This window comes from Pezoporus wallicus, unplaced genomic scaffold (genome assembly GCF_028554395.1).
Source record: "Pezoporus wallicus isolate ANWC-B61680 ecotype Strahan unplaced genomic scaffold, APGP_CSIRO_Pwel_v1 contig_8805, whole genome shotgun sequence".
Taxonomy (NCBI): domain Eukaryota; kingdom Metazoa; phylum Chordata; class Aves; order Psittaciformes; family Psittacidae; genus Pezoporus; species Pezoporus wallicus.
In genome coordinates, this window is record NW_026637668.1 from 363,527 (window position 1) to 387,430 (window position 23,904).

Here is a 23,904-nt window from a genome sequence, read left to right on the forward strand (position 1 = left end):
GCACATTGTTGCATGTCTCTGAACACTGCCCAGGTCTGTCGGGTCCTGCTGCCGTCCCTTTGTCAGGTAGGGCAAGTGGGTTGATACCAGCCCCTTGTATCTGTGAGGAGGAGTTGGCTGAGTCAGTGAAAGGTGAGTGCTATGGGATCATGCCAGCAGTAGTAGGGTCCTTTCTGGGACTCTTTTATGTGCTGTTAACGCTTTCTTGCTGCAACAGTTAGTGCCAGGGGAGGGTTTTCTACCCTGTGAGTGTATGGTATTTTGTAAGAAGTGTTAAAACAAATACCTGGATGTTTTCTTCAGTTGTCTGAAATGTTTCTTTAGAAGCTGAGCACACAGCCCTTTACACAGTCTCTGTATTCTTTCCCTGGATCTCTGAGGGGTAAATCAAAGAAGAGAAGGATCATGAGGAAGTTAACGGAATACTGAGTATCTTGTTTCTAATCCAAAAGATCTGATACTTGAATGTTATTGTTCAGAGTCTGTTGTATGAACCTCGGAGGGTCAGGTCAGTTCAGTTAAATGGGCTGTGCCTGAAAACTGGGGGGTATTTGCAGCACTGTTTTTCCACTTCATCCTCTCACATACTTCTGTTATCAGTGCTGGTTCCCTTGGTGGCATGCTGGAGCTCCACACACCTCAGGTAAATAATACTGCTTTGTGAAGGCGCAAACCCAAATCTGTTGATCTTTAGGCTTGTGTAACTGGGAAGGCATTGTGTATTCTGAATAAAGCTGATTTCTTCAGAGAGGAAGCTCCTGTGACTCTGTGTGTTCATTCCTTTCCCTCGGTTACATCCTGGGCTGGCAGAGATTTCGCCATTTGTGCTAAAAAGGCACAAATACCTCCCTGCTCTCCGGGGGGGGGGGGGGGGGGGGGAGGCTGGAACCAGCTGAAACAATGCTTGGAGTCTCCCCTCCTTTATGGGTGAGTGGAGAGGATGACGATGATAACTGTGGTTTGTTACATGTGAATTCCAGAGGTTCTGGCATTGAAGTGAATTTGGCTTAAGGGCTGTAGCTTGAAAACAACAAATGTTTGCTGTACAGAGAACATGGGGACTCAGCTGCCTGTGAGTGTCTTGTGCATGCTTTAAATGGAATAAATAAGCAGTAGATGAGTGGTATCACAGCTTGCAGGGTGGTGGGTTATTGTTCCTACTGCTGATGAAATGCTTCATCTGGCATCTGCTGCTTCCCCTGCCCCACACGAACTGGGAAGGATTTTCCACAGGTATTTATGTTCTCCAGTTCTCAGTTTTCATCTCCTAGTGATCTACTATTTAGTCCTTCAGTTCTGGGAGTGGAAGGTGAACTTTAATCAGCAGCTTCACTTTAGCCCTTCTGAGCTCTGTATGTGCTGGGGAGGGAATGAGGCAGAACAAGCCAGAAACAGAAAACTGCTGCAGTGCTGCTGGGAACAACCTGCTCCAGAAACCTCCAGGTTTGTGGGTGGACTGCAGCAGGCCCGGATCTGTTAGATGTGTAAAACAATGGTGCTGCACTGAATGGCTCCAGGAATGCCTGGTTTGAGTTGGTGTGACCATCGTGAAGGCCAGGCTCGGCCCTCGTCTGGTCGGTACATTGTTCCAGTATTGAGCTGGCCTGTGGGATGGGTTATAATCTTAGGTGTTAATAAATTGTATTTTCCCAGAGGATGAATTTTCATCATTATTTCAGATAAGGCACCTTCAAAGTCCGGTGTGTTGGGAAGCATGAAGGAATTCAGTGTACTGTATCCATGTGATAATGAAACAGGAGACATGACTTAGGCATTCATCTTTCAGTCCCAATGTGACAGACCGTGCTTTGTCTGATGCTGCACTGAGCCTGCAGGCAGCCTGTAGGCACGTTGTGGGGGGCAGCATCTGCTCCCTCCAAGCACTGGGTGTTTCTGAGGAGAGAATTGGTGGGAGGTGGAAACTATCTGCCAAATGGAAATGTTTCTGCCATTGTCATCTCCTTGAGGTCTCTGCTGGTGGTAGAGAGGTGGCCAGCTCTGGCATGCTGTTATCTGATGGGTTTGGGCATGACTAGTTTTTCTAGTTGCCTGGCTTTGACTAGTCCTTAGTACAATATTTGATGGAACTGTGTTCAGTCTGATAGGACTGTGGATCTGTTGCTGAAAATGGGTGTTTATTGTGGCTGCATAACGACGTTTTTGAGGTCATGTAGTGGAGCTGTGTGATGTCCTTCAGAACATGAAGCATGAAGAACAATGCTTCACTGAAAATGTGCAGCCCACTTGGCTCACACCGAGCTCCCAATTCTCTTGCCATTCATGTCTGTCAGCACCTCTGGGTGCATCCTGTGGCTGAACACAGAGAAGATCACAAATGACCCCTCTGTACATGTTCAACCAATTGAGTTTCCCAGTTTGGGATACAGAACATTAACAGAACTAACATTGGGTTCCAGTACGGGGTCCTTTCTGCATGCCAAGAACTGGCCCTTCCTTGGCTCTCTGTGCAGAAGAAATCTTGTTTAATGCTTACCTCTGCTTGCACTCCAGGCTTTGCCTTGGGCTTTCCAAAACCTCCCCATTTGTTCTTTGTGGGAGTCCCTTTAAGCTTTTTCATTGCCATTTGTGTTTGGTACCCCACATCCTTTGCCTGAAAGCAGATAGGGAGCAGCTCCTTCTCCTGCTTCTGACCATCCTCTAAGCCTATAACAACTGTGCCATGTTTTCCATTTGCCAGGCCAGTGGCATGTGAAATCTTTCATCAGAACTGGCTGCCCAGAGGCATTTCTTGGTGAAGTTGGTTTTTGTTGCAAATGTTCAGCAAAAGCCATGACTTTAGCACAGCCGGGCTCTCACCTGACTGGCTGGCCAGGACAGTGGTTCTCTGTGGGCTGTTTGTCACTGGGTGGTGGCTGAGGACAGCAAAGCCACCACCAGGAGCACTGAAACTGCCTTCTGAAATTTCTGACCCTGCTTTTGTGAATGATCTCTCAGCTTCACCCAGGTCCCTTCTGATGGAACAAACCTCTTGCTCATGAGATAATTGCAAGGGCCCGTTGACAGCCAATCGTTGTTTAATCCATACTTTGAAACATGCTATTCATTTAAAAAATACTTTGAGTAACAAAAGTAGTATGAAAAATTCTGTGCGTAGAGCAGAGCATCTTAACGCGGCGTAACGTGATTTTACAGGCTATGTGAGCCCACCAGTGCTATGTGATATGTAAATCTGTGTTATTTGCTTTTCCCAAAAGACATGAGAAAGCAGCTCAAATCGGAAACACTCGGTGACTGTGCTGTGAGGCAGAACATTGGATCTGCATGGCCCTGGGCTTGGTGTCTTTCATGCTGATGCACTCAAGGACGTTGGAGCTGTACGTATTGGGATGGCGCACATGCTGCGTTCACAAGATACTTCCTTTGCCACGGAGGGTGAACTTGTGGAGTCTCGGCACTTGTGTACTAAAGTAATGAGTTTAATTTGTTAAAGTCAGGTGAATGCAGAAAACAAGCGCTGCAAAGAGCATCTCTGCTGCACATGGAATCATCACTGCCTTTTCATTTCCTCGCTTACGTTGTTAAGAACTTGATTCTGTTTCATGGGGAAGATGTGAAATAACTTCATTTGCATGTAAACCTGCCCATAGTTTGTAACTACAGGAGCAATCACTGCAGTAACGGTATTAAAAAGCAAGAAGCATGTGATATCTGTCTTTATTCCACTGGATAACTGTATCATGTTTGTATATGAGGATTTCAGTTTTGTCAGGGCTGGAGCTGTTCACAGATGTTACCCCACTTCGTGTGGATTTACTGCTTGAAGCAAATGGATGTTACAGCTGCAGCTCTGTTGGTCAAAACATTTCCTCATTGAAGCCTCTTCTGATCACTCAGTGTAGTGCATCTGGGCTCTCTGGGTGACGTGGTTTATTTGGTGTGCTTTTCTTCCCACCTTGTGTGTTTAACTGTGCTTTTACCAGATACCTGTTCCCCACCATCACTGTTGCACTTGGACTGGAGCAACGTCCTGGAGGCTCTCTGCAGTTTGATGTTTGAACATACAGTTGTTGCCCAAAGCCCCTCCGCACCACTGGGAGACTGCTACAAGGCCTCAGGTGGAGGAGCAGTCGCTCAGCATTGTGCACCACAGACAGTGAAAGGTCGGGTTTGAGGTTAGGTTACTCCTTCCCTTCCCAATATGGGTGGTGGTTTAGGTGCAGCCTCAGCTTTGGGTACCCATTGCTTGCAGTACAGTATTTTCTGTCCATCAGTTTTCACCAGGACAGACCGTGGATCCTGGCGCTCCTTTTCTGCCCATTGATCCTTCTGATTTCCATTTGCTGCAGCGATGTTTTCCTCTATTTTCCTTAGTGGATAAATGAAAAAGCTTAGAGCCATGGGTTCCCAGTGACAGTGTCCTTGAACCACTGAGCCTGAAGAGTGATGGCATTGGTGACGTTTCAAAAGCTCAGGTTTTTCCACTGGGAGAGCGACATTTTCTCACTCCAGATACACAATTAAAGCCTCTCTCGCTCCAGGTACACAGCTAAAGCCTCAGAGCAGGAATGCTGTGTGTCTCCGACGGGGAGGCTGGTGAGGCAGGTTGTTAAATACTGTGCCATGGTGGGATGTGGTGTGGGGACCTGGAGGACCCAGAGGTGCCTTCAGTGTCTCAGAAGCTGTTGTAAATGATGGATCATGCTGTTTGGGTGGTGTCTGAAGAGCCTGGCAGCAGGCACCACCTCACCAGAGCATGAACCACTACAGCTCTTGGACATGTCTTCTGGGTGTCTGAGGGGAAAAGGGCTAAAATGGAGAAATAACATCTCTGGAATGTTCTGTTCCTCTGTAGTGGGCTGCTGGTGCTCGTTAGTTTGTATAATGAGAGGGCAGGTTTAGATTAGGTATTAGGAAAAAATTATTTACAAAGGTACAAAGAAGAAACCTGGAGAGGGGCTTTGGGCAAGGGCCTGCAGGGACAGGCCAAGGGGAATGGCTTTAACCTGCCTGAGGGGATGCTGAGCTGAGCTCTGAGGCAGAAGCTCTTCCCTGTGAGGGTGCTGAGGCGCTGGCACAGGGTGCCCAGAGAAGCTGTGGCTGCCCCATCCCTGGCAGTGTTCAAGGCCAGGTTGGACACAGGGGCTTGGAGCAAGCTGCTCTAGTGGAAGGGGTCCCTGCCCGTGGCAGGGGTTGGAGCTGGAGGAGCTTTAAGGTCCCTTCCAACACAAACGGTTCCATGGTTCTATGATCCTGTGAAATAGGACTTAAGCAGGTTGCCCTCTGTGTTCTGTCCCAGTCTTGTGCTCCTGTTCCAGGTGAGCAGAGGAATGGTGCTGCTGCCCCAGTCGCTTTCAGGCTGAGGCAAGTAGCTGCAGTTCCTCACCACAGCTGCACTTGGAGCAAATCTGCTCAGCACAGGAACCTTTAGTGTTTTTGTTCTTCATGCTTGTGCATTCTGCAGTGTTTTATTGCCATATTACACATTACCATAAAACCCTCTGTGTCTCCATACAGGCTCAAACCCAGGTCATTATTATGTTAATATCAACTCCTTTGCAGATGATGTTTTGTCCATTTTGATGTATTGTGCAACACATTCAAAGAACGATGCATTTAATTCTTTACACTTCCAGGGCAGTAACTGCGCCTGGCCGGGGCTTCCATGGAAATTGAACATCTCTTCCAGACCATGTTTCATTTGATTAAACTCTTGTTTTCATAGCAGAGTCAAAGCTTTCAGGACAAAGTGTATTTTATGAAAGCCATCCTATTTCTTATTTCTGGTACATTGAAATCAGTCCCTACATGTAAGCAGGGGATAGCTGTGTAAATGAATTGAGAATAAGTGATGATCCATCAGTAGCAGCCCCACATTTAAATTAGGCAGCAGGTGAACCCATACCGTGTGGTTTTAGTTTTGAAGTGCAGCTGTGTGAGGAGTAATGGAAGTCACAGAAACTGGTAATTTTAGAATTGAACTCATTTTCATATGCTGAATGTATGGAACATTATGAATATGAGACATAGGGAAACCCATGTTTAATGTTGTAAGAACATGTGCTAGTGCCTCAGCACCTCCCAGGGAAGAACTGCCTAAGATCTCATCTGGAAAAATCTTGGTTTTCCTAACATCTAATCTGGAAAATCAATCTTCTCCTGACAGCTAATGAGGAAAACCCGCTCCTGTTGGCGGTACGTCCTGGATTCGGTTCTGGTTATCACTGCCATCGCTGCTTGGGCTCTATGAGAGGCCGGTCGTGTCTAATGCTATTCAAGGGAGAATAAATACATAACTCGTGAAACCCAGGTAGGACTCTTGGCTGTAAACAGCTGAAGAGAGGGAAGGCTCAGTCATGCTTACAGAATGCTGCATTACTCTGTTAACATCCATGGAAAGGAGGGAATCTGTACGAGCAGGCAAGCAGGAACGCTGGGATGCGTTCCCTGTCTCAGGTTCACCGTACGAGCAGCCGCACATGGCCTACACTGGATGGGTCTGGCTCTGACTGACCCAAGCAGAGCTTTAGTCTGTTTTCCTTGGTCCTGCTGGCAGGCAGTCAGTGCCTCCCAGTCAGTGCCCACCCTGGTTTGCAGCATTCATGTCCAAAGGGCCTGAGACGGCGCTTGTGTTTGTACTGGCTCTGCATAACTCCCTGCACGCTGCATGTGAGCCCCCCTCGTTAGTCACCCACCTCGCTGAGGCTGTGTTAAACAGGCACTGAGGGGTTGAAATATGCATTTCAATATGAAATACGCTTAGATTTGTCCAAAATTTCAGACTAGATATTTCATTAAATGAGTGGTTTTGTGCAGTGGCTCACTGAATTTCAGCTGCATCAAAAGAATTAACTCTGCTTTATTCCGGTCCTGAGCACCACCTGCTTCTTTATGCACTGCGAAGGAGTCACTAAGGTGGTTTGGTTGTTTTTACAGTAGAATTGCTTTGCCTGAACTTCCACTGCAGAGACATTGTGTCAGGGATGAAGACAAATTAATTGACAGTCAAAGCACACCCTCAGTGTGTGATGATAGGGAAAACCTCATGTATCACATCACTAACCAGGAGCAGCACACTCAGGGTGGAAAGAGTTTGACTGGGAAATGAGTCCCTGCCACTGGTCACAATGTTTTCACCTAAGAAAGATGAACTTTGCAGCCAAGGAAAGCACCAATCCAAGAATTCTGTCTTAGTCTGATCAAACAGAGGCTGCATATAGGGAGTTGTCACAGAATCACAGAGTGGCTGAGGTTGGAAGAGACCTGTGCACATCACCTGGTCCAGTCCTATGCTCAGGCAGGGCCACCCAGAGCTGGTAGCCCAGAACTGGTAGCCCAGAGCTGTGTCCAGACTGGTTCTGGATGTCTCCAGGAATGGAGTCTGCACCACCCCCTGCTTGTACTTGGTCACCCTCGCAGTGACAAAGTGTCTCCTGATGTCCAGAGGGACCTTCCTGCACATCAGCTTGTGCCTTTGGGCCTGTCCCTGGGCATCTCTGGAAGCGCCTCTGGAATCCTCCTCATTCCCTCCCTGCAGGGATGTCATGTGGGTTCCATCCCCCTGAGCCTGATCTGCTCCAGCTGAGCAGCCCCAGCTCCCCCAGCTCCTCCTCACAGCAGAGATGCTCCAGGTCCTGCAGCACCTTGGTGGCCCCTCACTGTGCTCTCTGCAGCGTGCCCACATTTCCCTTGTGCTGGGGAACCAGGTCCTGTGCTCCAGTTCTGGGTGAAGGAGAGGGACCTGCTGGCCCCCGCCTCCTGGTATATCCCGGGATGCCACTGATGTTCCTACCCATACATACGGCACAGCAACGAGGTGCAGGTAGACCTTGGTTTAAATACTCTATTTATGTATGTAAATCCATCCATAATTATCAAGGCCTTGATAATTCACTGGCCTTTAAGTGTCCTGGAGCTAGAGGGCAAGTTCTTGAAGAGTGGAGGGGACTGGAGGCAGAGGGATGGGGCGCAGGGGGGTGCTGCAGAGGTGGTTTTGGTGCAGTTTCTGTTGTGCTGTCACCACAGTATGATCCCACTGGTGCTGCAGCTGAAGCACAGCCATGTGCTACGTGCTCTGTGTGTTTACTGCAGTCACCTCGAGGTCGTGCCCATGTGTCTGGTGTGTTGCTGCATGCGTGAGCTCCCTGACACCAAGCACAAGGCACGTGCTCAGATGCGCTGTCTTCCATGGTGCTTAAATAAGAACTGCTTCTCTGCCTGAGTGCAATCAGGTGTAAAGAGCATTAGAAAAACCACTTTTATGAATAGAAGAAAAAAGTTTGCCTCCTTTTTAGATCTAACTTTCCTGCTTTTCTGCCTTTCCAGCACCTTTTTGCCCTTTACAGTTTCAAGGTAGGATGATCTTGTCCCACTCTTCTCAGTTAATGATAATTTCCACCTCAGAGAACAGAAGTGGGATGTTTTTCCTTTTAAGTTTAAAAATAACAAATTATACCTTGTAGGCCAGATGGCAGAAAAGGAGGTGAGAGATAAAGGAATGTTCAGAGGAAGAGGGCTGGAGGGATTGTTGGATTTGGTCCTTCTCTGCAGGTGATTTATCTCCAGCATCACTCTCTGCTGCCTTTAAATGGGTTTATGCTTGACAATTTTAATTTCATAATGACTTTCTGTGGGCGATCCCTGCCATAATGGGGAGCGAGATGATTAATTTTGGGCTATCAATGCTGCTGATTTGGACCTGAAAAGCAAACCTAGCTGCGCAGGCAGGTTTAGCCTCATTTCTCTCACTGGGAAGTGAGTGTTCAGTCACAGGCATAATGAAGTAACCATTTATGTGGTTCTTGAAGTTTGGGGGTTTTCTTGTCATGTGTCTTTCCAAATAAAGTTCCGTTGGTTTCCACTGCTCCAAGAAGAGCAGAGAAGTCCATAGAGCATTTCTTCTGAATCTTTGGTAACTTATGAAATGTTTGACTTGAGTATAAGAAGCTTTTTATTAGGACTGTGCTCTTTTTTCCCTGGGTTCATGTCATGTATTTTAACAAGAGTATGATGAGCTGAGCCGGTCTCTGCATTGTTCTTACCAGTTTGGTTACTCTCTGCAGCAGATGAGGCTCTGAGCGTGTGCCTGAGGCTTCCCGGTGGCACTTCAGTGTTCTTTTATGTTCCATTAGTGAAAAGGAAAACATCTGGATGCAGAAATGACGGGCTGTAAAACAAGCAGCTCCAGTCACACAAATGCTGGTAATGATTGGCCTTTCTGTTGTAAAAAAAAAAAAAAAGGCTTTCTAATTGTTTAGTTCTTAACACCCATCCTCACGTTCATGTCCAATGTGTGTCGCATCGTGCATCATCTTCCAGGGTGATATAAAACTCATCCCATGCTGGGGTGGCACTTGGACATGTTCTGCAAATGCCAGTTGGTGAAACTGGGCTGGTGAGGATGTGTGTGCAGCAGTCAGGAGTTAATGATTCTGGAGTACCAGTGCCAGCTAGTCCTTCCCTTGGGGATCTTCCAGGCTGAGGGAGCTGGGCTGGGCCAGCTGGAGAAGAGAAGGCTCCTGAAGGGGAGACCTGAGAGCAGCTCCAGTGCCTGAAGGGGCTGCAGGAAAGCTGGAGAGGGGCTTGGGACAAGGGCCTGTAGGGACAGGCCAAGGGGAATGGCTTTAACCTGCCCGAGGGGAGACTGAGATGAGCTCTTAGGCAGAAGCTCTTCCCTGTGAGGGTGCTGAGGCGCTGGCACAGGGTGCCCAGAGAAGGGATCCCAGCAGGGATCCTGTGCCAAGAGGGGAAAGGCTCACCCTGTTTTATGGAGCCCTGGTTCCCGCTACCTCCGAAGTGCCATCAGTGAAACTACAAGAACCTGGGCAGAGGAAGGATGTGTTGGAACTTTTGGAGCGCTGGATTTTGCTTGCGCTGCTTTTTGTTATGGCACACAAGGAGAAGAGCTGAGGCCCTACAGCTGTGTTAAAACAACACTTGTTTTGCAAACAAATCCCTGCAAAAACAATTCCTAGTCTTGCACATGGCCACGCTGTGGAAGTTCTCCTCATCAATAAAGTGACAGAGATGCTATTTCAATCTGGTTTATATTTGGATTATACAAGCAGGAAAATTGGGTTTTAAGTATGAAATAGTAGATGAAATACACAGTTTCACGTAAATCTGGTGCATAATTTTCAGGGAAATACCAGAAGTGCTGGTAGGAGACAGGAATACATTTCAAACAGGGACATGCAGAGATGCAAGTTGTGTTATTATCTGCTACTTGTGCAGTTTCGTGCAGTGATTTCTGCATTGTCAGGAGTTTTGGGTTTTAAATCTATTCCAAGAAGCAGCTGCTGTAGGAAGCTGTGAGTCTGTCGGGAATCACTCATTGGAATTTGGTTACACAGTTTAGGGTCCAGCAACGGCTTCTGGGAGGGCTTGGTCTGACCTCAGGGGGAGCCGTGATGAGCTCGGTCTTGGCATCCCATGGAGCGCTTGTGCTGCCTCCAGGGACGTTCTTGGCTCCGGACTTTGGGCCATTGTGGGGACTCACCAGTGTGTGGGAATGGGCAGTCCTGGGGGGTGGTGGCATCGAGTGTCGAGCGCAGCCTGCTGACATCCTGTTTGCTGGAATCACAGAACCCCAGCCTGGTTTGTGCTGGGAGGGACCTTAAAGCTCACCCAGCTCATCCCCTGCCACGGGCAGGGACCCCTTCCACTAGAGCAGCTTGCTCCAAGCCCCTGTGTCCAACCTGGCCTTGAACACTGCCAGGGATGGGGCATTTCAAAGGGCTGTGAGATTTAGCCCAACACAGCAGTCGGTGACTTGTCTTACCCAGTCAGTTGTCAGCAAACACTAAATTACAATAAAAACTGAGAAATTTTGTAATCTTACCTATTTCTAGTCCAAGACTGATTTGATGCTGGACTGTTTTTTTTTGTGGAACTCCTGAAAATAGAAATCATTGATGTAGAACAATGAGCAGAATGGAGTTGTCCTTTCCAGCAGTGCCAGGCTTCTCCCACAGTGAGGAACAATGTGGAATCCACAAAACAGCAAGAAGAGTTCTGAGAGCTGAAAGAACTTTACAACAGCATCAAATAGAACCTTCAGGGTTACTGGAGATGTGGGCTTTTGGGGGGGGAGAAACAAAACCCAGTGTTCCTTAGGTGAAGACTTCAGTGCGTGGTGTGTTGCTTGGACATGGGCTTGGTTTTGGCTTGGTGGTTGGAGGGAACATGAAGATGCCACAAAGAAAACTCAGAGTATTGCTGAGGAAAGCAGAGAATGAATGGAGAAGCATTAACAGTTGTTCCCAAGCTCTCTGGATGAGTGGTTTGTCTCAACACCCCGTGCTCTGAATGTGAATGTGTTCACGAAAGGAGATGATTTTTGTAGACTTAAATACGTTTGTGCGCTTGAAGGGTCCTTCACCCTCTGCCCTCGCTGTAGGGGACACTGCAGGGCTGGGGCTTTGCCCAACCATAAGCCGGAGGCTCGCTCTTCCCTTGGCTCCTTGGACAGCAGGAGCTAACAGTGGATGTTTATAGCCTGCCATGCTGCTGCCAGAAACCCTTGCTTAGTGCTGGACACGAGCACTTGAATCTCAACGTGTTGCACAGTGCACTGTTGGCTTGCACGCTGAGCTGAAATTAGTGATGCAAAACTGTGTTTTCTAAGCTAAGCTCTTTTGGGTGCAAACCCAAAGGAATGCAGCGTGTCACTGTGTGTTTTGGAGCACAGCCTGCTGGACCAGTTTCCTTGCTTTCATACAGGTGTGATGAAATTACTTACGCTCTCTGTCTGCAGGAATCATTTGTGTATGGGTGTCACTGGGGAAATGCACCTGATGTGCTGCAGAAACCCTGCTCCAGCCCCAGGCCAGGGTGTGGAGAAATTGATTCTACCTATTGGTATTGGTATTAACACCAGTGGTGGCATTAGAACAAAGGGAATAGGGTTCAGAAAGGCTTCTAAAGAGCCTTCCCCCCCCCAAAAAAAAAAATAATCTTCCTGGGTAGAAGCTATTATGTTTTTAGCAATACATCATTTGGTTAGAAAAAGATTTCATGAAAATGGGTAAAATGTTCCATAAAAGTGTTGTTAGACTAATGGGGAATGTTTTACAAGCATGTCAGCTGTGCCTGAACTTCCTTGCTATGCTCAGTTACCAGTGGAATGTAACACCAGTGATCTATTGAAGAAAAGGCAATTGAAATACTCTTTAGACAGAAACACACTGAATAATATAATGAAGTACAGCGTAAGACAGATGATGTGTTTAGCTGGAGCACAGAGGCCGTGATTGCAGTGTGAACAGATCAGAAAAATAACTTTCCATCATATCCCCCGCTCAGCATCTACAGAAATTCTTGTATTGATTTAATATTTAAATAGCCCATCTCCAAGAGTGTTGTCCCTGTGTGATGTGGCTGAGCATGTCCCTGACACCCCCTATCATTCACTGGTATTTTTGTGCAGGCACAGAATATTCTGTCTTTTTATAGGCTTTTTACAGGGGTGCTTTGTTAAACTGAGTCCCACGGGGCAGCATCTGGACGTTAAACGTACAGTAATGCCTGCTGTAAATTAAAATTGCCCAACAACAGCAAGAGTCCTCTGTGGTGCATGAGGTTCCAACCCAAACCAGTCTGATTCACTTCACCACTCCTGGCTGGCATCCTGTTGTGTTGGCAGCTACAGCCTCTGCTAACCTGGGGGGAAAAAACAAGGGAGAAAATGGAGAAACAACTGTTTCTCACTGTCTCACTAACATGGCAGTAACTGGAACTGCAGATCAACTGCGTGAGTCTCCTGAGCCACCAGGGCACACTTCAGAGACTGTAATGAGGAATGCCAGGTAGGAGCATTGGAGGTTTCACCTTCAAAGGACAAGGGATGCTTGGGATGTGCCCTACCAAACCCTGCAGAAATAACCATATCATCACAGAACCCCAGCCTACTTCGTGTTGGAAGGAAGCTTAAAGCTCATCCAGTTCCAACCATTTGTCTTCAGCCCGATGCCAAGCAACAGCGTTAGTCCTTTTGAATGAAGCAACTGTAGGGAAGGAACTTTGATTCCCTCAAGGTTTTGGGGCTGTCCTGGGTTCAGCAGTAGCAGTCATTTTTTTCTCCTTAGTAGCTGGTGCAGTGCTGTGGTTTTGACTTTCAGCCTGGGAACAGTGCTGATAACACCGATGGTTTTAGCTGCTGCTCAGTAATGTTTACTCCGAGTCTCATGCTCTGCCAGGGAGGAGGGGAAGCCGGGAGGAAGCAGAGACAGGACACCTGACCCAAACTGACCGAAGAGGTATTCCATACCACAGCACGTCATGCCCAGTATATAAACTGGGGCAGTTACCCGGAAGGGCTAGATCACTGTTCAGTCAGGCTGGGTATCGGGTGGTGGGTGGCGAGTGGTTGTATTCTCTCCCCTTGTTATTTCCCTTATCATTATTATTATTATTATTGGTGGTAGCAGCAGTGATTTGCGTTATACCTTAGTTACTGGACTGCTCTTATCTCAACCCGTGGGAATTACATTCTTTCGATTCTCCTCCCCATCCCTCCGGGAGCGGGGGGGAGGAAAAGGGGGGAGCGATCGAGCGGCTGCGTGGTTCTGGGCTGCCGGCTGGGCTTAAACCACGACGCGGGGAAAAACTCTTCAATTTTGCTCGCCCAAGTTCTACTTGTCAGTAGATGGCAGCATCCATCCAGGCTTGGCTTGAAAGCGGCCCCAACCGCGAAGAAAGTCGGACCTTTAGAAGTAGGAAGGAAACACTCACGGAGGTCCAAAATATGATCCCTGACACGTTGTTTACCAGTATCTGTATTTGATATAATCACCGAATGTTTGATAGCCATTGGTCTCGACTGACCTTTTTAGAAACTGACGTTGAGAGGCAGCCCATGGGGAGCTCCATGCTGCAGGTGCAGTGGCTGTGTGCAGAGCTCCATGCTGCAAATGCAGTGGCTGTGTGCAGAGCTCCATGCTGCAAATGCAGCAAGGGAGCGTCTGTTTCTGACCACGGGGTATGTTTTGGGCCTCATGCACAAATGATACAGAGAGGGGCTGGATTTTCCTGCGGGAAAACGAAGGCCTGTGGCCCAGGCTTTGGTCTCCCAGTGCTGGTACAGGAAGGAATTGGTTCTGGCTTGCTTTGGGGTCTGTTGTTGCTTGGGTTCTGTGGATTAGTTTTTCACCAGCAGTGTGTGCTCCTAACCCTGTGCTGTACGGGAGTGAGGGGGTTCATAACCACACCTCGTGTGCTTTGCATTCTGTAGCTGTAGCCCTGCAAAGTGATGCTAATGCAGGAAGACACGAATGATTATATTGTATTGCTCTTGGCAGGAGTTTCAATATTCTTATTTTCTCTTTATTGCCAGCACTTTTCTTTTCCCCTTTCAGTACTGCACTCGGTTTTGTTTCTACTGCACTTGTTTATTGTAAATACATTATGCCCCATCCCTGGGAGTGCTCATGGCCAGGCTGGACACAGGGGCTTGGAGCAAGCTGCTCTAGTGGAAGGGGTCCCTGCCCGTGGCAGGGGTTGGAGCTGGAGAAGCTTTTAAGGTCCCTTCCAACACAAACCAGTCTGGGATTCTGTGATTATTCTGCTCCTGGTTGCACTAATGTCTTTTGGGGACTTTTCTTTCAAAGACAGGGAAGGAAAGAGGGAAAGAGAAGAGTTTTTCTCCTGATCTTGGGGCTGATAGCCCAAGAATGGGCTGATAGCCCATAGAATGGGCTGATTTGAGGCAGTTTTTGAGGGGCTTCTTCAAGAACCCCACGGTTCCTACTGCTTCCTCGCAGTGACTGACTTCTAGGGCTAGAGGAAGGCTCCCTGCAGACCCAGGTGGGTTCTTACTTCGATGTAAGCCCATGCTGGTACAATTGGTCACTGGTGTCAGGTGGGGATGTGCAAGCTGTGATGTGCTCACAGGCGGTGGCACAGCGCTTGGATAAAGGTCCCTGCCTCACCTGCCACATCCTGTGTGTAAGTCATCCCTGCCCTTCCCAACTGCCCAGGATGTCCCACCGGGGTGGTGGCAGCCAAAGGGGTGCAGCAGCAGCCCGATGGGTGCAGCAGCAGCTCTCCTGCCCTGGGGAGCCTTCACGTGGAGTTGTGTGATCATTGCACCCTGCTCTCCTCCTGTGCCTTAGAGCCCTGTCTGCTCTCCATGCTCCACATCTTGCTCTTCCTGCCCTGGAGATGTGCTTGCAGGGCATGTGGGGCTGCTGGGATTGGAGAGGATGGAGGAATGAGGCAGGGACAAATGGGACAAATGCCTGCGCTGGCAGGACGTGGTGGTTAGGGCTGATATACTGCGGCTGCTTAATACCTGGCCTGGGGAGCTGGGAGCAGCTTGTGTCTTTATTGCTTGTTTTTGGTTTATGGCTCTTGGCAGATACCCAGAGAATGAGTCCCTGCTTTAATCCTGTTACAAACCCAACCCCACAACGTGATGCTGAGCACCACGGACCATGCAGGCATGGAGAACACCCCTGCCATGGGGCTGTGCCTGTGGGAATGCTGAGCCCTTCTCCCAGAGGTGCTGCTATCCCCTGTGCATCAGTTGTGCCAAACCGCACCATGTTCTGGCTCTTGTGCTTCCCTCTGGAGACACTGGGCTGTGCCTGCAGAGCAGGAGTCAGAGGAACTTCCCAGGGGGTCAGCATCCCACGTCTCAGTCCAGTTTGTCATCCATGACCGTCTCCCTGGGGTGTTTGTTGTGGAATTGGAGTGATTATAGAAGGTGAGTGGCTCTGTGCGGTGTAACTGGCATCTCTGTATCCTGTTTCCATGAATTTGCATTCCTTCATAAACCACCAGGTTTGCAGGAGCAGTGCAGCACAGATAATCTCACCATTGTCATGGCATTTCCCAGTTACAGGTTCTCATGTGTCCTTAGAGCAGTAAATGTCTGCAGTGTTGGCTGGTAATGGACAGTGTGAGGTGTCTGCCCCAGCTGAGCTCTAGAGGCTTGTGACTGTTGTAAATGAAGCAGAAAACTCTGGTTTTCTTAACTTATTTTAATCCATGGATTGAATTCAAGACTCCTAAAGCAGACTTTTGGACCAAGAGATGTGAAGGGAGGTGGCAGTGAACTGTGCCGTTGAGGTGCCAGTTCCTCCCTTGCTGGAAGCCAGCATGGTTGCAATGTGGGTACCACAGATGTCACCAAGGCCCAGGCAGCAATGTTAACTGTTTCCATCTCCATCCGTGCCCGGGGGCAGAGGGGTCTCTGCGGGCTGGGGTCCTTTGGGAAATCCTGTGTGTGTGTGTGTGTGTGTGTGTGTGTGTGTGTGTGTGAAACATGGCCATGCATACCTTACTGCAGCCTTGACCCAGCTCTGGGGCAGCAGCACAAGAGGGATGTGGAGCTGTTGGAGGGAGTGCAAAGGAGGCCACGGAGATGCTGCGAGGGCTGGAGCAGCTCTGCTCTGGAGCCAGGCTGAGAGAGCTGGGCTGGGGCAGCCTGGAGAAGAGAAGGCTCCTGAAGGGGAGACCTGAGAGCAGCTCCAGTGCCTAAAGCGGCTGCAGGAAAGCTGGAGAGGGGCTTGGGACAAGGGATGTAGGGACAGGCCAAGGGGAATGGCTTTAACCTGCCAGAGGGGAGACTGAGATGAGCTCTTAGGCAGAAGCTCTTCCCTGTGAGGGTGCTGAGGTGCTGGCACAGGGTGCCCAGAGAAGCTGTGGCTGCCCCATCCCTGGCAGTGTTCAAGGCCAGGTTGGACACAGGGGCTTGGAGCAAGCTGCTCTAGTGGAAGGGGTCCCTGCCTGTGGCAGGGGCTGGAGCTGGAGGAGCTTTGAGGTCCCTTCCAGCTAAAAACCAGCCTGGGATTCTATGATGATTCTAAACAAACAGGTAATATATTGCAGACACACATACGTAGGTACTTGTATCTCTGTGTGCACACACTGTGTCTGCCTCCCCCTTGTCTGAGGTTCTCCTGATGGGATGCCAATGTCCCACTACTTGGAAGGAGCCCAGGCATTGCAGTGTGTTCTGCCCCCTTGAGCAGGATGAAAGAAGAGGTCTGGTTTGGTGCTGTAATGCCTGTGCTAAGGGATTGGATGTGCCTCGAGGCAACGGGGATGGGCAGGACACATCTCTCCAGCTCTGTTTTTCCCAAGAGCCTCTCAAGGCCCACGCTGTGGTGTGCATTACATCCCTGTCCGTGGGGATGTCTCCTGGGCTGTCAGCGCTGGCTACGAGCCCTGGGGCTGCCTCAGCCCGTGCAGCAGTGTGCTGGACCCGGCAGATAAGCCAGGTTCTCGCTGAACTCTTCCTGAGCAATTTCTCTAACACATCAGGCACAAACAGCCTTTCTTTAGAGCCAGGCATGCGTGCCTCAGCCTCATTATTTTGTTCCCCTCTAACCCATTGTTGTTCAAGTTGTTTGCCACAAGCAGTGGTGATAATGTTCTCTCTCCATTGTTACTGCAGAGAGGGGATCTGCTATAATTATTGCTTAAATTGGGTTTTTCTTCATAGAAAACATTAAAATATCTGAGGACGTGTGATGATGGATTCGCACATCCACCTCATGTGCCATTTTCAGGCCAGGCAGTGATGTTGCATCCTTCGAGAGAAGAACAGTTTAATAACTAAGATAAAGTACACTATAATGATCGTAGAAGTGATACCAGCAATAACATTACTGATAATAATGACAGGAAACAACAACAAAAGAAGCAATGAAAGCTCAGGAAACCCAAGTGATGCCCAATACAATTGATCAGCACCTGCTGACCGATACCCAGCGTGACCCGAGCCGCGATCGGTCCCTTGTGGGTGACTCCCCCCAGTTTCTATGCTGGGCATGATGTGCTGTGGGATGGAATGCACCTTTGGCTAGTTCAGGTCAGGTGCCCTGGGTCTGCTTCCTCACGGCTGCTTGTGCCCCTTCTCACTGGAAAGTCCTTGATCAGGGTAAGCGCTACTGAGCAACAACTGAAAACATCAGTGTGTTACCAGTGTTGTTCTCAAACTAAAACCCCAACCCAGCCCTGCACCAGATACTGGGAAGGAAAATAACTCTATCCCAGCTGAACCCAGGACACTGCTCAGTGGCTGAGCCATCACCCGGATAAAGCTGTCCCACAGCTTGTGCGTGTTGGCATCAAGGGATTTAAGCCGATGCTGACTGCTGACAATCAGACCGTGTCATGGGCAGTTGTTTTAGTGCTGTACAGGGCCACAGCTCAGCTCAGTTGCATGCGAGGTTTGTTCATCTCAGGCCCTGCTGACGCGATGCTATCAGGAGTGCTATCAGCTTCAGATTGGCTTACTCCTGTCTGGCTTAAACACAACTGTCCTTAAAACTGTGATAGCTCGCTGCCAGCCTGGACAGGGCTTATGTCAGCTGCTGTGCCAGCTGGAATGCCATGAGCAGTTGTGGAGGTGCTCAGGAAACACAGCTGGCAGCGGGAGGCAGCAGTAGAGAGAAGGTGATGCTATAAAGGCGGTCAGATCACTGATCTGAGGAGGCTGCAGGAGGGCTGGAGCAGAGAAAGGCATGGAAGCCAGGGCAGATGTGGGACCTGTTGATCTGAGACTTGCTGTGGCACAGTCTGCGTTGCAGCTCAGCAGCCTTTATGTGTGCTGCTTGAGCACCTGGGGTTTAGCAGGATGACCGTGCATTCACATCTGTAAAATGGACTCTGAGAAAATGAGATTTAAACAGTGACATTATGCTCTGTTCATCCCCGAGATCCTTGGAAGCTCTTGGCCAGGCTAAAGTAACCTTGAAAAGGACGGAAATGTGTATGATAACCAAGTACCTGTGTTCAGCTGCAGGTGGGAAGCTGGCTGGGTGGGACACGGCCTCTGCTCAGCCAGGGCTGGGGTGAAACTAGACCCTGTCTGTGATCCAAACATGTGCCCTGGCTCAGTCAGGCCCATTTCAAACTCTTGTGAATCTCCACTTTATTTGATTAAAGAATCATCCCGCCTCTTGCGTGCCTGCTCTGTGCCAGTGGCCATTGGACACTCTCACGGCAGCTACTCTTCCCTTCAAACTAAGAAATAAGTGAGAGGAATTACAAATAATTCTCTTTTCCTAGCCCTGTCTTTAATAAAAGTCTAATGAAACTGTGTCAAAATGGGTGAGTAACTGTTAGATGTATAATTAAACCTTCCTGTGTAATATGGGGCACTGCAGGATCAAATGAATTACGAGATTTCCCTTCTGGATATATTACCTTTCTGAAAGCTGTCAATAGCTCTTAACAAGAAAGACTGGGAGGATGTGGGTTTTTCAAAGAAGAGGGAAGTTGTAAGCTCTGTAGCTGTTCAATATTAGCTCCGAAAGGGAAAAGAAGAGGTCTATAAAGAACTGTTCTTGGCTGTATTGATGCCTGAGCCCAGGAGATGTCCTTGGCTAACTGGACACAGTACATCTTAAGTGTGTGTTTTTGTTGTTCCCAGCCCTTTGTTTGCAAGTTCATTGCCAAGATTTAGTCCTGTGATGGTTTCTGGATAATGAAAGGATGAAGAATGTTATCGATGGCATCTTAGATGCAAACAATGGATGCTTGGTTCTGCCCTCTCTAGCACATCCTTAAGAGAAGAAGGAAGAGGTGTGAGGAGCCTGTCACAGCTGGGGAGGGAGATGAGGTCCCAGAAGACACTTGAATGCAGCTCTAAAGAGATTCCAGACACTGCAAAAGAGCAAAGCAGCTTCTGAAGTGTGGGGGGAAATAAATGTTTTTAAAGGGTTTCAGCATATTTAACATAAACCATGTTGATTTATCAGAGTCTATTACAATCATTAGAAGACCATGGTTATCATTAAAAGGCTATTTTCAGAAATGAAATGCTAAAAACAAATGGTATGTATCAAACAGCATCATACATATTTCATAGATCATATTATACTGCAAAATAAGTTGTCACGTAGCCATGGCAATGACTTTTAAGTTACCCTTTTTGATGCCTTAATGCACTGCTCTGCATGTTTTAGTGTCAAGCCTCTGAACATGCCCAGCGCTCAAAAGCTCCAACTGAGAGTGAATATGAAGGAGCAGTGATACCCCAGACCGGTCACTCGCATGCCTAAACACTGCTGGCACAGGTCATGTCCCGTGGGGCTGTGGTGTTGAAGCAGGAGCTGGCAGATGTGGACGATGCGGCAGTGCTTTTGGGTGGTACTCACTGATTTGATGCCTCCTGCGCTGAACCTTCAGCGCTGGGGTTTCCATGGGTTCCCAGTACAAGGCATTTGAGCTTCAGATGTACGTGTCTGGATCCTATGTACCACAGGCACACGTTGCTGTCTGCACTTCTGCATGCCCCCAACTAGGCAAGTTTTCAGGGCACTGACACACCTCAACATTGATTTCTCAATTGAATTCAAGGCCACAACAGGTAAGAAGGGCTTTGCTGTAGGCAATGGGACTGCTCCTCATGCTCTTTCTTCTGAATTGGACATCTGGCTGCAACAGCTAGTTGAAAACAATGGGGGTTCTTCAATATCTTTGTGCATTTAAAGTTCATATTTTTACAGATAACCCTCTTCCTTTTTCACTTCATGCCCATCTCCTTTCAAGTGTTTTCCTTGATTCTTGTTTCAGAGAGCTTATAGGAACAGCCTGTCTGACAGGATCCAACTGAGACTGAAATTAATTCAGTTTTGTGGTAAGGAAGAGGACAGTTTTTAGGTATGAGATCTCATAAAAGCAGGAGGGATGTGTGCGTGGTGGGTGCTGGGCTCTCATTCACCCCCATTCCATCAGCTGGAGGGGAAGGCAGCGCTGGGTGCTGACACTGCAGAGGCCACTAGAAGGCTTCTATCACTGTGTTGCCCCATCCCTGGCAGTGCTCAAGGCCAGAGTGGGCACAGGGGCCTGGAGCAAGCTGCTCTAGTGGAAGGGGTCCCTGCCCACCCGTGGCAGGGGTTGGAGCTGGGTGAGCTTTAAAGTCCCTTCCAATACAAACCAGGCTGGGATTTGGGGATTTTAGTTGTTGGCTTTTCTTTGCTTGCAGGATTTCTGGTGTCTGTAGGTGGAACAGTGTTACGCCATTGCAGCGATGGTGGCACCTGCCTGCACCCAAACAGCACGCCTACGTGTGGGGCAATGCTGCAATCATGTCATCAGGTGCCTCAGACAGGCTTCAAGGTGACACCGCAGTCACTCAGAAGTCACACAGGTATGTTAGACAGCGACATTCGTGTCATCCTGACACAAAGGTGACATTAGCATCTCATTATCTTGTAATCAATTTATCATCAGTCACATCCTGTACATCACGTTCCGTACCACCCTGACTACCGGCGTCTCCCAGGGGTGTTAAGTTCAGATCACAAGGAATTTTGGTGATCAAGGAAGCGTTCAATAAATTTGACAGGCATTTGGGTGCTGAACAGTGCTTTGAACCTGCTTAAACAGGGATGCACATAGTGGTGAAAATGAAGGGAGAGGAACACGAGAATCCTGGTGTTGGAAATCCAGACAGGAATAGCGTTGTGGCTGCCTGGCTTCCGGAGCCACTCAGCTGTGTGTGGTGCAGGAATGGACAGAACCCAGCTTTGCTGGGTGGGTGACCCAGAGATTAACCAGTGCAACTAGAGCTGACCTAAACTCGTTCAGGTCCTGCCTTTTGCTAGGCATCACTAATGTCTCAGTAGCCCCAGCTGCAGCCAGGGCTGTCCTGGCAGTGCTGTATGAGACGAAGAAGATTGGTTTGGATGAGCAGAGCACAGGGACTGCGGACTGAGTGTTTCATCCAGGCTTCTAAGGCATCACTGAGGCTGGTCAAGAAAAGGGAGGAAACAGTGAGGAATGTATTCCCCGCCAAGTTCCAACATGGGTGAGATAAACCTGATCTGGTGGAAGATGTCCCTGCTCATTGCAGGGGGGTTGGAATAGATGAGCTTTGAAGGTCTATGGTTCTATGACATCTTAAATCATATGTAAGGCAGAAATTCTCCCCTATGAGGGTGCTGAGGCGCTGGCACAGGGTGCCCAGAGAAGCTGTGGCTGCCCCATCCCTGGCAGTGCTCAAGGCCAGGTTGGACACAGGGGCTTGGAGCAAGCTGCTCTAGTGGAAGGGGTCCCTGCCCACCCGTGGCAGGGGTTGGGTCTGGAGGAGCTTTAAGGTCCCTTCCAACCCAAACCAGGCTGGGATTCTGTGATTCTCTGCTGGGCCTGAAGAGAGCGGTACAAGCTGTAGCCATGAAATGAGCCAGGAAGGCAGTAACAGAGGAGCTGCCTGTCTGAAACAAACAGCTCAGTGGCTCCAACATTTTCAGTTTATTAAGGGTTGTTTTTCACAATGGGCTCTGCTTCGGGGTGATCTTGTGTTGTAAGGCAGGATTACTGTCACCTCCTCAGCCCTGCCCAGCACAAATCACTGTTTATGAGTCACTGAGCTCTGGTTGCTCAGCGCTGTCTGGGTACCAGCCAGCCTAGGTGTTAAGAGGACAACCTGCAGATTATCCAGTTTTCATGTGCTTTATTAACGTGGCACATCAAGTGTACACACAGCAACAGCACAATGAAAAAAGCCTCTTTGCTTTAGACTCAGATATTATGCAAAGCAAAGACATTATTGCAAAAAGGGCTCCCCCCCATTTGTTAGCAGGTTCAATTATTGTGCCACTTAACCTGACTATTTTAATGTTCATCTCCTTCTTACTCCACATGAAAGCTTTATTACCAGCACTGTAATCACTGAGAGCTGAAGCCTTAGACTGCTGAAGGGTTTTGGTGTTAGAGCTGAAGTACAGGCACAGGGCAAGAATTACCAACCCAGAAAGAAGTTGGCTTGTGTTGTGCCTGCTGCTGGATCCATCACTATTGTAGGAGACAAATTAACAACCTCCACGTTTAATTAAAGGCAAAATTATTGATAGAGCTCTTCTGATGCCCGCATGAACCCGAGAGGCTCAGTGGTTACCTGTGTCCCTCAGCCCCAGGCAGGCAACGTGGTAAGATGCCCTATTTTATTTCCTCTTTGCTTCTATTGATCATACATATCTGAACGGGCAGTAGAAAATATGGGCAAATATAATTTTTCCAGATATCAAACAGCAATTTTCAAGCACTCTTTGTGTTATTTCCTCAGCAAGAAGCTAGACTGCATTGAGGCAACCACTGCAACTACACTGCAGCAGCAACGTGCAGCTCATGAACTACACCGAGTGAAGGTTGCACCAGGCGTGCATTACCTGCCTCCGGGTGTCCACACAGCCTGGTCAATCACAGGCTATGCTTTTGCCATCACACATAGTGTGATAACTAAACAGATCAGCTACCAGCAGCTCTTTGGTGACACTGGCTCAGAATGGCCACGCAGCTTGATTCTACATCAAACAACTGCGCACAGAAACTGCATGAAACTCACTGTGTGAGCAGGGTACCCAGAGAAGCTGTGGCTGCCCCATCCAAGGCCAGGTTGGACACAGGGGCTTGGAGCAAGCTGCTCTAGTGGAAGGTGTCCCTGCCCACCCGTGGCAGGGGTTAGAACTGGATGAGCTTTAAGGTCCCTTCCAACCCAAACCATTCCATGATTCATTAAAGTAGCACCCAAATTTCAATCCAACTTGGTGCTTCCCTGTTGTTGCATGGTTCTCTTACAGACCATATTCTTCCAAACAGTTGAACGTGTGTTTAACAAAGTGCACTCAAGGAAAACAATCACGAGGGCACTGAAGGACATGACTGATGCTCGACATGCAGAAACCCCACTGGCATACACTGCTCCCATACGGAATGCTGATTGTTCTTGTGGGATTCCTATGGGGTCGGAGAGCCACGCTGTGAATCCAGCTGTGTGGAGTAGCTCTGTTCCTACCAACGCTTCTACAAAAGGATGTGCTGTGGGAACTGTCTGCATCTGATGGGTACCATGGGCTTTACTGAAATAAGGCCCATGTAGAGTGGATGAAGACTTCTTTCTGAATTTGAAAGGGAAGCGTATTTAACAAGACGTGTAAAGATGCCATCCAGAGTTAGTAAAACTACTCATATAAAATATCCAATATACCTACT

The 23,904-nt window shown here is 48.6% G+C and overlaps 1 long non-coding RNA gene across 1 annotated transcript in view; it reads right to left on the reverse strand.

The window, feature by feature from the left end:
• The window catches only part of LOC130598078 (uncharacterized), a 72,437-nt gene extending 55,748 nt beyond the window's left edge, over positions 1 to 16,689 (reverse strand). The window contains exon 1 of the long non-coding RNA XR_008971934.1: positions 16,512 to 16,689. This is a non-coding gene — a long non-coding RNA (uncharacterized LOC130598078). The remainder of the gene's footprint in view (positions 1 to 16,511) is intronic.
• Positions 16,690 to 23,904: the final 7,215 nt, after the last annotated feature.